The following is a 15,854-nucleotide window of genomic DNA, read 5'->3' on the forward strand; positions in this document are numbered from 1 at the left end:
TAAGTGAAAGGCCCTCGGAGATAGCATCATTGCGGGAGATTCCAATGATTCTGAACGCTTTGGCTTCAACAGCGTGAAGATGAGCTAGGTGTGAGACAGGAGCACCAGCCCAGAGGGGAGAGCAGTACTCCATTGAGCTGCGGATGAAAGCCTTGTATGTGCTGAGGAGCTCAGGTGTGCCAAGGAAGGACTTCACACGATGGAGGCTGCCCAGTCGGCGACTGGCTTTGGAGGCCAGCTTGGAAATGTGGTTTTCCCAGGAAAGATCATGGCAGATAGTGAGACCCAAAAGCTTGACTGACAGAACTTCTTGGAGAGGATTATTCAGAAAGTAGATGGGTGGGTTGTCCAGTCGGTCTTTTCGGAGAGACATCGTAAGAGTGTGAGATTTGTCAGGATTGAAAGACATGTTCCACTTGTTTGCCCAGTCTGTGATTTTGTCCAGGTCTGCAGAGAGTGAGGAGGCTGCAGACTGCCGATCTGAGGGATGAGGAATGGAGCGACAGAGTAGAGTCATCAGCAAAGAGATAGAGAGGATTTTCAAGAGAGTCAGAGAGATCATTGATGAAGACCAGAAAAAGCACAGGGCCCGGAACACTGCCTTGGGGAACTCCAGCCTGAACAGGAAGAGGAGATGAGAGAAACCCATTCAGGGCCACACGTTGACTACAACTAGAGAGGATGTCCGCCAGCCATGCGTGGAGATTTCCATGGATACCAAAGGAGGAGAGTTTGGTGAGCAGATCGGGGTGCCAGACCGTATCGAAGGCATGTGATATGTCGAGGGAGACAGCTCTAATTTCCTGTTTGGCATTGAGGACCTCCATCCATTGTTGAGACAGCTGAAGCAGCATGTCCAGAGTAGAGTGACCTGGTCTGAAACCAAATTGATGATCAGAGATCAAGCCATTGGAGAAGAGGAAGGATTTCATATCTGAAGCAATGATGGATTCCATGACTTTGCTGATAATTGGGAGAAGGCTGATTGGTCTGTAGTTGCTCGGATCTGTTTTTGCACCTTTTTTGTGTAAAGCGGTGATGTTGGCTGATTTCCAAGCAGATGGCAGTTGACCTTGAGCAAAGGAGAGGGTGAAGAGAACAGAGAGAGGGAGGGAAAGAGCGGAAGAACAGTATTTTAGGACCCGTGGGCTGATGCCGTCAGGTCCAGTTGCAGAATCAGAGTCGAGGGTTGACAGAAACTTTTCCACCATGTCAAGAGGAAAGGACACAGAGTCCAGGAGCAGCTGGGTATGACTGGGTGCGGTGGGTACAGAGAGGGATGGGTTTGGGACACAAGATTTAGAGGCAAACACAGAGTTGAGGCATTCAGCTTTTTCTCGTGCGGAGTCAGCTGTGTCGCCATTTGAGGTAAGGGAGGGGATGGAGGGGGAACAAACACCAGAAACTGATTTGACCAGATGCCATCAGGATTTGGAAGAGGGAGACAGATAAGAGAGTTCGGTCTTGAGAACCGAGAGATATTGTTTCCTGGCTCTCCTGAGGGTGGACACACACTTGTTTCGGGCTTTGTGAAAGGAAATGAGATTTCCTTCCGTTGGATTTGCTTTCCAGGAGACGAAGGCAAGTTGTTTCTGGGCAACAGCCTCACCACAAGATTCCGTGTACCATGGACGGGAGGAAGGGTATGACAACTGAAGACGAGATGTGATAAATCTGTGCATGAAAGTGAGCAATTTACTTTGGAAGAATTCCCAGGATGAGTTGATGTCAGAGGTGGGAGAGATGGGAGACCAGTCCTCATGATTGATGGCTGCTTGAAGACCGTGCCAGTTGGCCTGAGTGAAATGCCAGACTCGTCGACGCTGAGCAGGCTCCCTGAGAATGGTAAGAGAGATGTCCACTTTAACAAGCACATGCTCAGATGAGCCGTTTGGAGCAGAAGAAGAGCAGCAGACATTTTCAGGGAAGTTAGTCATAACCAAGTCCAGAAGAGAAGATGCTCAGTTGACTGAGATCCGGGTCGGGAAATTGACAGATTGTGTCAGTCCCAGTGAGTCGCAGAAGTCCTTTGCTGAGGAGCCATGGCTGGTGAGACAGGTACCCACACCCAGCCAACTGGCAAGGTGACAATTGAAATCACCACATATGAGGAAGAGAGAGTTGGGATGAGTAGATAGAAGTTGGTCCATATTATCAGACAGCGAGATGTAGATGGAGTCAACACTGTTTGGTGGACGGTACAACACACATATGAACAAGAGGTGGGAGCGAAGGGGAAGCCATAGCCAGAGGTATTCCTGGGGGTGAGGTGGAGAGAGTGCAGTGCAGGGCGAGTGAGGAAGAGAGTTTTTGATAAAGATAGCAACCCCACCTCCAGGACGAGGCTCAGGTCTATCATACCGGAGGAGGGAGTAACCCGGGAGAGATACTAAGGAATCAGAGACATCATGAAGGAGGAAAGTTTCTGTTAAGCAGATCACGTCTGGTTGGTCAGAAGCAACCTGAATGGAGAGATCAATTAAGTTTGAATGAAGGCCCCGGATGTTTGAGGTCTATACCGTTAATGAAGAGGAAGGGGGAGCATCAGATACAGAACAGGGGGGAGGTGGGATAGGGTAAGATGTGGAAGAGGTGGAAGAGGTAGGGAGAGCTGTTAAAGGTGTGTCAGAGATTTCAGAATAGCTCGGAGAAAGGGAAGGATGGGGTGGACAAAAGGTTTGATGGTGATTGGGTGAGGCACAATGAGGTGTTATTTGAGGAGGGGGAAGAGCGAGGCAGAAGGTTTGTGGAGATGGAGGTGAGAGTTGGAAGGGGGAAGAGGCGGGGAGGACGCTTTGATGAGGAGGGGTGAGAGGGGGGAAATGGAGAAGAAATGAGGGTGGGGAGATTTGAAGGGGAGGGTCGAGGGGGGAGTTTATGAGGGGAGGGGTTAGGGGGGAGTTTAGGAGGGAAGGGACAAGGGGAGGGATTTGAAAGGGATGGGATATGGGGGAGAGTTGGAGGGGAGGTGTGAGGGGGATGTCTAGGAGGGGATGGGGCGAGGGGGAGTCTTGGAGGGGAGGGGTGTGGGGGGAGTTTAGGAGGGAAGGGGCAACGGGGGAGATTTGAAATGGATGGGTGATGGGGAGGATTTGAAGGGGAGGGGCAAGGGGGAAGATTTGAAAGGGATGGGTGATGGGTAAGATTTTGAGGGGAGGGGTGATGGGGAAGATTTGGAGGGGAGGGGTGAGATTGGATTTTCGAAGGTGTACGATTAATGGGAAACAAACATTTATTGCAAAATGAGTTACTTGTGACCTTCGAGGCATAAATACGTTTAAGGACGCTGGAGGGAGGATGGAGTGCAGGAGAGTTTAGGGAATGTAGAAAAGAGGCACTGTAAGAGATGGAATTTTTTTTTGGGATGAATAGATTTGGTGAGCAAGTCGAAAGCAACCTTTTAAAGAAGAAGAAAAAATAGGTGTTGTAATATATGACAGAATACAGAACTTGAGGGGAAGGTTAAGGGAAAAGGGTTTTCACCTTGAGGGGAGGTTAAACCTTTTCGTTTCTTCCACGACACGTGTTTGGCCTTTGTTCGACGCCTGACACCCATCGCGACTGCGCCGATCTTTTGCGCCATCCGGCTGACCCGCAAGCGTTGGCAATTTCTACATGACTCACCTGCGCTGAAGTTCATCTGCCTGTGCTGATTTCTTACGTGCCAACTTCGAGGCAGCATTTCGTCCTGCGGACCTGAAGTCATCGAACTGCGAGCCGCGCACACCAGACCAATTGGCCAATGCGAGGCCAATGGCCAATTGCGAGGAATCCCAGCACGTACATCGGTACGCCCTTTAACCAGTGTTGTTCCCTGAGTGTGTGTGTCAGAGAGTGAAGGCGCCAGTGGGGTTTATTATGATAGGTAAGCATTGTTGAGGTGTATCTTCGTCTCTGTTCTCTATGCCTTCTGAATAAAAGGTTGCACATTTGATTCCTTTCCAACCTGTTCGGTACGTACTTTCACCAATTGGCCTCGCATCATCCGAGACCGAATTTGGCTGGATTCAGGTCCATAAATCTCGTGGGGGTAACGCCGCTTTCCACACCGTGCAAAACCGCTCGGCACGCAATTGAATAAGGTGTGGTCTCGTGGTTGGGATTCGACGCTCTCACCGCCGCGGCCCTTCATACCTCCAGCCCCCGCAACAATATGTTATTCCCCTTTGGAGAGTTCTTTACAATGTGCCATGTCTCAATTTTTTCGATGCAGCACTTTCGGAGATCATCAGTAGTGTATATATGTTGCTTCTGGGACACTCTCATTTTCCCATTGACTTACATGTTAATTTTCCTCTTCACCTCATTGCCCATTAACACCTCTATTTCTTCCACCCTAATATTTATGAACCTTTTGTCTATAGTACCTATCCTTAATGTTGTTCATTAGACCACTCAAACACTACAAATATTTGTTTTCTCTTATAGACCTATAATCCTTCTTCTACATATCATCTGGCAGATTATCTTTGACCCACTCAAACATCGACCCATTCACTTACATGTTAATTTTCCTCTCACCTCTTTACGAACCTTTTAGCCTTTTGACACATATCCTTAATGTTGTTCATTAGACCACTCAAACAATGATTCCCCCTTGGTCTTATGGTACTCTTACTATCAATGATCCCGAGTAGACCACTCAAACATCGATCCTACAAATATTTGTTTATGCGTGGGAAATAATTTAATTATCTTGCCACTCCCTTCACCATCTAATATATTAACAAAAAAGATGTTTGAGTTTGGTTCTTTATTAAGATATTTTAACTGAGCTAAGATAAAATGGTAAATCTCCCTCAATGTTCTTGTTTGAGCGCCTCCAGTGCCACATACCATTTTAAAATTAAAGTATATATTGTTGTGGATATGAGAATGTTTTTTTATTTTGTTGTTGTGGTAAAATGTTGTTGTAAAAGGTTGTTGTAAAATATCACCCCTCCTCCCTCCGTTTGTGGTTGTATAAAGGTCAAAGGGCATTTCCGTAGTTAGTCCATAAAACATACATGCAGGACACGATATATCCTTTCTTTTGACAGTTATATCCTTATTATGTGTATTAGCGTAAGGCTGTGTCTTCCATTAATTGAAATACTCCATTGCACCAGTGAAAGAGATAGATTCCCTTCCATTCCCCCCTTTCCGTCAATTGCAATTCGAAGCGCCTTCCGCATTTTGGTCGGTTTTTCCCTCCAATAACCGCCATTGACCACGAGGCTCGAGTCGGGGAAGAAAGGCGTGTCTCCACCTCGTCATAGAGGGGAGGAGTGAACCAGCCCCGCTCGACCAACCATGAGCCAGGGGTTTGGCTACAGAGGGCGGAGGAAGAGCGGTCGGGGAGGTTCGCAAAGGTTGAGGGGCGGGGGCCTATATAACCCAAGGCAGGGCGTGTCCAAAGAGGAGATGCGTTTTTACAGAGTCGAGCTTGGAAGCAGAAACGGAGATGCACTTTTGAGCCGAGACAAGGAGGGTCACAAAGAGCTGAGTTGGTCGTCAGTGGTTGCGTTCAGTGGTTGCGTTCAGTGATTGCGTTGAGGGGTTGCGTTGGAGACGGAGTGGTTGGACCAAACAAAAGAAGAGAGGAGAGAACCCGTCACGCCAGACCCCCCACCAGCGCGTCGGCTCTGACCGTGATCCGACCCGTGATCCGACCCGTGATCCGACCCGTGATCCGACCCGTGATCCCACGCACACGACAGGATCGGAGGCATCAGCGGCCGTCGAGGTCCCGCCCGACGTCCCGTGCAGGATCAAGCTCCAGCCAGCTCCGTGCCGTCCTCCCCCTCCAGCCACGCACCGCCGTCCAGCCAATCCACTCTGCAATTCCCCGTGTGAGTCGTCTTTGTTTGTTCTGTCCTGGGGTTAATTAAGTCTGTATAACGATAAGCTAGTACTTCCCTGTGTCACCTGCGTCTTATGTGCTTGTAAATAAACGTCACTGCTTTCTTTTTGCTTGTGTGTAAATAGTAAATAAATGTAGTAGTATTTCAAACCTTTCTTGGCCTTCGTTTTCCTCTTTACATTGCGTCGTTTTTGTCTTTTCCCTCATTGAGCAGCTAGGGTGCGATACGGCCAAAGTTCTGGGTGAATCGGGTGAGTTTTGTTAGGTCGCGGTCTTACACCACCGCTCGGTCTATAACATCTAACCGCGATCTATAACAATATTTTCCTGACAACCATCAAAGTTTTCCGTCCACTCAAAAATATTTCCATCTTTTTTACCCAATTCACCGGTATGTAAATTAATTCTCTTATTTGTTTTGTAAATTTTTTTACCAGTTGTCTTTTCAATTATACCTATTTGATATTTTTCACATTCGTTATGTTTACCATTTATATACCAAGGTTGATTACACCTCCACTCTTTAGTCTGGTTGGTACTTGGTTCTATCATTTATATAATAGTAAAAAGGCGGCGGTAGCCCGTTAAAATCCCTAACCCCCTTTTTAACTTATCACTTATACTTATATAACCATAAGGGAGACTATCAATTCCATTTTCTAAAATAAGCCTCTTATCATCAAAAGCCCCCAATGCTTTCTTATTCACCTCTTCTGAATATAATTTATGTTTATACCTTCTTATTCCATTAATCTTTCTAAACTCTTCTTTCTTTGTTGTTAAACAGTTATAATAATCCTTAAAGTTTATTGTTTCTTTAATAACATTTTTCTTTACACCTTTTAACTTCTTATCAGTTTTTTCAACGCTATTCACAATGTATTTATAAGCATAAGCCTTAGACCTCAATCCCACAAATTCACTCATGACATTTCTTCCTAATTCATCCTTAAACTTTCCAATCACCTTTTTATTTTTAGAAGAGAACAACTCACTCTCTGGACTGTAATTACTCGTGTCATAGATATTAATGTCCTTTTTCATGTCTGAATAAACATCATCAGTATTAATTTGTAAAATAAAACTATCTGTATCCATATAAAGTAGATTAACATCATTTTGATATTTATTCCTCAAGTTTTTATAAAAGTAATCATACATTAATGACTTTGATAAATCAAGAATTGTTGTTCCAATATAAATAGGTTTGTTCATTTCAATACTCTCTTTAATCAAATGGATCGCACAAAAGTTCTCAGTAAAGACCTCAGCTCTAGTAAAACTCGGTCTATAAATTAATTTTGATGCTTGTTTCCAAGATGTTGATAGTCTGATATTTTGTCTTTTCCTCACATTTTCCATGGTCTTACCAAAGACCGCATTATTCATCAATTTATAAAAGTCTTTCTCAAAATCTGTTTTTGACTCTGTTCTTCTTTGTGTATTAAAATCAATGTACCCCTTTAACCAATGACTTTGATTGAACTTTAGAACCCTATGGATCTTCTCTACTCTTAGACCTTTTGATAAATATTGTCGCAAATTTCTTTGGTGTAGAACATAATTTTTCTTGTTATATAATGTAGTAAGTAATTTTTCTGTTGATTCACCTTTATTAAATGATTGTTGAAAATCACTTAACCACTCCTTCTTTGGACTTTCCTTTTCACAAGCAAATGGGAGATCTTTGTGTAGGTTATGAAGTTCCTCTGGATATTTCAAATCGACCTCAAAATAATAACCAACCTTTGAATCATCCAATTCTTTTTGTGTAGAGATACATACATCTTGTAAAACGTTTTTGTAGTCTTTTTCCTTTACCCATCTAAGTTTTCCATAAGGAAGAGCCTGAGATATTGCCCAGCCATACAGGTTGTTTGCATCATAATACATCAAGTTGGAGCTCTCTACCGATGGATCATAATTTGGAATGTACTTGTTATTTGCTTTAGCATATCTCTTTGAACAGACTTGTGAAATTCTTCCTCTCTTTGCCTTTTCAATCATCAAAAGCACATCAACATCGGTTATTAAATCCAAAACTTGTTTTGTCATTTTCAACATCGCGCTCCAAGCCAATCCAGGAGCAGTGTAATAGTGAGCAGGATCCAATCCATATCCAGAATGAGAGATTGTTCTGAAAGCCTCAAACACATCAGCCAACAAAAGCACATCAGTTTTGAGGTACAAATCGTGATACTCACCAAGATTCTTAATGTTATATTTTTTCCAAACATTTTGTGTGTGTACATAATCTTTATCAGATATATGTCTATTATTAAATTTGTTATATAAATTTTCTTTTAAAAGAAGTTGTGTTTCATTGAATCTCTCAAATGAGTCCATATAGTCATAGGGGTAAATACCCTTTTGTGTTAGTAAATCTTTATCTGAAAAATACTCTGAAAGACATGGAAACTCTTTTAGATTTTGAACCAAGTTAGCCAATGGACTTGCCATGAATTTAAATGTATCAAGAAATCTAATATGAGTAATAGGAGATGTGTGAATTGTTTTTGTGAATGAAATGTATTTCTGATCCGTGTTTGGAATTGCTGAGATACTTCCAGAAGTCTTTGAGAGTTCCTTGATAAATAGATGTGTATCATAATGTGCGTTGTTATGAAGAAAAACAGGAATGAAAGAGGGGAGTTGATAATTAATATTACAACTTTGATGAGCCGGACCTCTATATTTACCAGTGAGATGAGAATGGTCTCTAACCTTTAGACCTTTACCAATTTTCTTCTCACAAATATGACAGGCAGCCTTTGGCTGTCTAAATTCGCTTTTTTCTTTACTTGTTAAGGACATTGGTTTATTGGTTTCTATCATTATCTTGGTTAATCGAACACAGTCTTTTTCTAGTCATTTCACAAACTCCTCTGGGGTATTTGAGCCTCTATACATCTCTACCTTATTATATTCATCACCACCGGATGATTTGATATAATAACAAAAACCACAAGGAGTATGTTTTTGATATTTATTTGTGTATGATTCTTTTGGATCTGGAGAAGCAGTATCAATTTTTTCTAAAATACTTTCAAAATCAGCATATATAACAAATGGATGTTTTATTGTTTTCTTTTCATCTTTGAATGTGATCTTTGAGCCTTTTTTAGGCATGTTGATTACCGTTGATTTATGTTCACCACAATAATTTGAATGTTTATCTAATCTTTCTTGTGTATGGAAGAAGTTAAGACAACGCATACAAATATATATTTTATTTGTTCTTTTACATACTTGTGGTTTTATTAATTTTGTAATATCTTTGATGTATTTATAATGTGAATTTTCGTCTGAATTAAAATATAAAAGATTAATATGAGTTTGTTTACAATTGTCAGAAACTTTAAAACCTGAATGTTGTTTGTTTCTGTTAGACCATAAACATTAACTGATAAATTATTCAACTTTTCAAATTTAGGAATATCATTTAAAGTCATCGGAAACTTTCGATCTTTCTTATTTAATGTATTCTCATATTTTTTATAATGAGATACTCTTTCATCATGAAAATGTTGAGGATGTAAGTGTGCTAGAATAGACCAGAGAAAACATTTATTGTCTTTATTTTTGATATTGATAACTGCTTTTCTATTTTTGATAACACTGGGTAAATCAATGTAAGAAGAAGCTTTTAGAGGATCTGATTTAAGAATATGAATGTCTAGGTAAATAATTTTTCCTATATTGAATCCACTTCCTACGATTGAATTATCCACATCTTGCTCTTGTTTAATTAGTTCATCATAGACTCCTGATGTTTTAAAATCTTCATAGACTCCTGATGTTTTCAATCATCCGCAGCTCAATGGAATACTGTTCTCCCCTATGGGCTGGTGCTCCTGCCTCACACCTGGCTCGGCTTCACGCTGTTGTATCCAAAGCTTTCAGAATCATTGGAATCTCCCGCGATGAAGCTATCTCTGAGGGCCTTTCACTCACTCACCGCAGGCAGGTAGGTGGTCTTTCTGTCTTCTACCGACTCCTCTCCGGCCTTGCTCCCCCAGCTCTCTCTGTGCTCTGTCCCCCAAATATTCCTACAGGTCGCACAAGATCTGCCAGCCACCCTCTGATGGTTAAACTGCCGAAATCTCGGCTCTCTGCTCACCTTCACTCTTTCATTCCTCTTTTCTCCTGCCTCTGGAACAAACTCCTACACTCACTTCAATCACACTCCTCCCTCCAGGTCTTCAAAACAGCTGTTCACCACCATCTCTTATCTTCCCCCATCCAAAACCTTGATCTTTTCTACCCCCACTAATTCACCCCAGATCCACCTTGTTTGAAATTCCAACTTCTTTCCTGGAAGTCTTGGCAGTGTCCATATGTTTTATACCTCTCCCACCCCCCCCCCCCCTTCTCATGCCTCCCCCCCAAAGCCCTCTCCCTCCCACAGTTCTCTCGATGTCTCCATGTCTCTCGGTCCCTGCTCTCAAATGTTGTGTTTGTGTCCTTCCCCCTCTCTCCCCATCTTGTCTACCGCTCCCGATGTTATTTGTTTTGTGTGTCTGTTTGTCTTTCTGTGTGATTAATGTTCGCTCTTTCACGAGCCTCGATCTTGTATACGAAAAAAAAAAAAAAAAAATCTTGATATGAAGATATAAAGTGTGGCTCAGTTCTCATGTATGGTGTATCTATAACTCCTTCGTCCTTTGTCATTTCTAATTTTACTCCCATATAAAATTTAAGTGGTTTCATTTCTTTTAGTGTTTTTTCAATCAACGTTTGAACAGCAGGTTTAACTATTTCTACAGCATCAACTATAGACTCTGGTTCAGGAGGTTTGAAGTTAAAGGCTCTTATTTTAATATGTCCTTTGAATGCACCATCAGAGTTTTTAGTTGTGATAAAATTTGATAAATGTTGATTTGTTTTAAGATGGATTTCGAAGCCTTTCTTGAGGATATTTTTATTACAGGCAGAACAGTGTTTTGTTTCCTTCTGAATAGGAGGTAGTAGGTGAAGTAGATTAAATGTGTGTTTGTTCGTTTTAAGGTGTCTTTTGTATTGTTTATATTCTTGTTCACAAATGTCGCAATACGTTGCTTTGATCATATTTATATAGCAAAATTATACTTAAAGTAAAACACCTTTTTAGAGGCTTTTTAAAAGATGAAACTGTGCTTAAAGTAAAACACTTATAGAAGAAAGTGCCTTTTTACAGGCTTTTTATATATGAAACTATACTTAAACTAAAACACTTTTTCACTCAGAATCATCTGAGTCATAACTATCACATGAATACTCAGAATCATACTCAGAGTCATCAATAAAGCTACTCTCATAACTATCATTTGAGCACAAACTATTAGCATCATAACTATCATTTGAGTTCAATGAAATACTATCATCACCATCGTCCGAGTTCAATGAAATGCTATCATCACTATCGTCCGAGTTCAATAAAATAGTAAAATCTTCACTGCTGTAATGACTCATATTTAATTAGCAGGAAAAACATTCCCATCAATATCTACATACTTTCTTTCATCAACAGATTCAATCTCTACATTTTTAATATCAAAAGTTATCTTTAAATAATCTCTAACTATCATAGAACGAAATGACATTTCACCAGAAATATTAACATCATTCATTTTACTAAGATCTACACCCTTTGGATTATTAAAGTAAATACAAATTTCTCCACGAGTATTGTTGATGGTCTTATCATTCTTTTTCAAAGTATCGCGATCGATCACTTTTTCAAGCTTTGAATAAATTGCCAGGGGTAGAGGAGAAACTTTTGTTCGATTTACTTTAATGGATGTCTTTCCAGGTATAGTTAGAGCTCTTCCTTTAAATGAAATAGAGGGGCTCATGTTATTTTTCATAACTGGTTTTACCCAAAAATTTCCACATTTATCTTTGTTCAATTTAACATCTTTGACATATTTTTCTATATCTTTCACCGAAGTAGAGATTGATTGAAATTTGTCTTTTGTGCTTTGAAACATTGTATTTATTAATGAATAAACTTGCGTTTAGTTTGAGTAAAAATTTACCATATAAATATGATAAGTTCTGAAGGATATTTAGAATTTCCAGACTCTCCATATGATAAATTAGAGAATTGTCCGGCTTGTGATAGAATAGGGCTTAATAATGAGGGTTCATATAAACAATGTATTTTCTGTGATTTAATTTTAATTAATGATAATAAAAATAAAAAATATATAACTTTTAAATTAGAACCAAAAATGAATTACTTTACAAGATTAATAAGAGAGATGAATGTTAAGTATTGTGATGATAATACACCATTTCTTTCAAGGGAAGAGACTATTTGTAGTGAAGAAATGTATAAAGGTTTAATGATATTTATTATTCAAAATAATTTTAATGGAAATGTTAATACAAGATACAATATAAATAAAATAATGAATTATTTTGAAATTAAACCCGAACTCAGGATAAAATATAGAGTTTCTAAAATAGCTCAAAAAAAGTTAGATGACTTGTTTTCCAAATATATAAATGAATGTTTTTTACCCATTTGGGAAAATAAGATAAAATTTAATAACCATAAAAACATTCCAAATTCATTGAGATGTCAAATAGTTGGTTCAAGCGGATGTGGAAAAACCTGTTTACTTTTAAAGATGCTCCTTGGTCCTAATTTATTAGATTATGATAATTTAATAATTTTTACGAAGTCAAGTTTTCAACCCGAGTATCAACTACTATCACAAGGTTTTAATGCGGGTCTTAAAAAGGAAGACATTATCGGTTTATTTAAACTTCAAAACAAACTAAATGATTATAATATTGAAGATATTATACAATTATTTTGTGATACACAGAAATCAAAATCGAAACCAAAACCCATAACTTGTATTCTCAGTGATAATACGGATGATATACCTTCACCTCAAGATTTAGATAAATCAAAAAAGAACCTCATCATCTTTGATGATTGTGTTAATGAGAGAAACCAAACAGTAATGGACAGCTACTATACAAGAGGGAGACATTCTTCTTGTAATTGTATTTATCTTAGTCAGTCATATTTTCAACTCCCTCGACGCTCAATAAGAAACAATGCCAATACTTTTATTTTATTTAAGTTAAAATCTAACAGATGTAAATAATTTTTGGAGAGATAATTGCTCTACGTTATGTAATAAAAAAGAATTTGAAAATTATATGAAACACACGATGGGAAAATATAAATATATTGTTGTGAAACAAGATGAGATATTAAAGGATGTATTTTTATTTTAAACATAATTACATATATAAATGATATCTATTATTATTAATCTTGTGGGTAAATCTGCTTCAGGAAAGAACTTTCATAAACTCTTGAATCTAAACTGTTGAATAGTAAAAATGAAAAGATTGTAAGTTTTTTTTTTAAAACACCCTATGATTCGTTTTGTGAGTACTACAACCAGAGCAAAGCGACCAGGAGAAGTAGAAGGGAAAGATTATTTCTACATTTCAATGGAGGAACATATGCGATTGAGGAACAAAGGTCAAATATTTGAGGAGGTCTCTCTTGGTTCTACAAAATATTCACATTGTAAGAGTGAGTTAAATAAAGTGAAATCTAATGGTCTTGGGATTTTAGAAACTAATCCTGAAGGAATGAGACAAATTATTAAACATTTGTGTGGTGATGGAGTTAAGATTTTATCATTCGGTTTTGATATCGATGAGGAGACTCAATGCAAACGTATGAAAAGCAGAGATACAAGTATTAGTGAAGAAGAAATAACAACTCGTATTAATACCAATAAAGAATTTGATGAAATATTTAAAGAAAAGGATTTATTTCAACACATTTACTATAATGATGAAGAAAAGGAAAATTTTCCCATTGACCTTTACAATTCATTAAATGATATTTTTCAATACTAAATGAATGCCGAAGAAAGAGCAAGAAAGTTTAAGGAACATCCACAATTAGTTTCAAAAGTTGTAAAACAACAGGAAGAGATAAAGAAGAAATGGAGACAGAAACTAACTGGTGAAGAAGCCTTTGAAAGAAAACAAGAGAAATTTTTTAAACCGCTTTTAAAAACTCAACACCCTACAGTTCCCACAGTAGAATTTACTCCGAAAAAACTTCAAATGCTCAAAGATTTTAGTCAGATAACAAGACAAGAACTTGGAAAATTAGAATATAATGATGAAGAATTATTTCAGAAACTTGAGGAGGTAAATCAACCCCCTAATTATGTAGTGGAAGCTCTTCAAAACAATGAATATTTGGCAGATTCAAAAACCAGAGCAGGTCTCATTCCAACAGAAGAACCAGCACTGTTTCATCTTGTGGAAGAAAAGGTATTGATATTTAATGATGAATTGATGTTCTTGAGTTCTACTCAACCAAATGTTAAATTAACTCCAAGATTAATGTTTCTTCTAACAAACCCCAGATTCAGCGGTTCAAAATATTTTGAGGAACCACTTGATATGGAAAGAGAGGAAGATAGGGTATATATTGAGTTGCTAAATGCACTTGATTATGGAGTTTCTGTTGCTGGTAAAAGTAAGAAGAATGAGAAGGAGAAACATATTATTGATGCTTGAAGTAAGCTTGGTTCAGGTGTTAGTTTTCTTCCAAATGACCCATCACAATTAGTTAATAGGCTATTATTGTTGTTAGGTAGTAAGAAGGCTGGAAACAACAATTGTTTTAATGAATCCTCAGCCATTTTAGATCAGTTGATGAATATGAAAATAATTAATAAATGTCAATACAAAGATATTTTATTAGATATTAAATAAGATGAGAAGCACAATTCTTCGTTTTAATTTCACAACGAGCGATTACACAGCTTCATTCCCTTACCCACTACAACTTGACCCCACAAAAGAATCTGATGCTTCTTTGTTGTCAATGGAAACTTACAATACCCTTTTTAATATCACAGAGAAAAACAACAAGTTTAGTTATAATCCAGGAAGTGGATATAAAACTACAACCATTTCATCCGGAGCTTACGAGATTTCTCAAATATCTTCAGAAGTCTCTCGCCTTATGAAAGAAAAAGGTGATGAACCAAAAAATATGGTAATAGATATTCAAAAACACACTTCAAAATCAACGATGAAGCTTTAAAATAATTATAAAGTTGATTTCACGATTGAAAATTCGTTCAGAGAGCTATTGGGTTTCTCTTCAAAAAAGATTGAAACTAACGGGACGTTTTACAGTGATAATGTTATCCAAATATCCTCCCGTATAAATTCAGTATTAATTCATTGTGATTTGATTGATGGTGCTTATAACGATGGAATAAGAACAAATACAATATTTTCATTCAGTGCATACTCAACCCCGATTGGTTATGAATTTAATATGGAACCAATCTTGTCTATTTACCTGTGTCAGGAAAAACCATATACAGAGTAAATTTTAGGATAACCGACCAAGATAATCGTATGATATCCTTTAATGATGAAATTATATCCATCAGAATTCACCTACGTGAAGTTTTTCAATAAATAAATAATGGTTATTGTGAGAAAACACGAGTTGGGAAAATATAAAATAATTACAGGGGAGGGCATGTACCTTTCACCATACTATAAGGGTGAAGGTATGTTTCTTGGGAGAGGATACTATAAACCTAAGATACAACGAGGTGTAGGTCATCAATTTCGAAATAAAGGAGATGGGATAATTGATACTCTAATGGGTATTGGTTCAACCATCCTTAAACATAAAGACCTAATTGGTTCAACTGCTTCTGCCGTGGGTTCAGTTGCGGGTGCTATAAAGAGTATAAAAGATGCTCAAAAGGAGTCTCATAAATTACAAGCAATCAAAGAAATAAAAAAAGGTAAAACTCAACTATCTTCACAAGAACGACAAAAAATCATTAAAATACTTGGGTCAGGGTTTCAACAATTTTAATGCTATATAAATACAAGTATGGAAGCGATTGATAGTATGTATGATTTGGATGATACGATTATCATTTCAAACTCCACGAAAAAGGAAGACTATTTTAAGGTAAATGCTATAACAGGAACAGACTGGAATTCA

Source organism: Myxine glutinosa, chromosome 5 (genome assembly GCF_964187855.1).
Source record: "Myxine glutinosa chromosome 5, kmMyxGlut1.1, whole genome shotgun sequence".
Lineage (NCBI taxonomy): Eukaryota > Metazoa > Chordata > Myxini > Myxiniformes > Myxinidae > Myxine > Myxine glutinosa.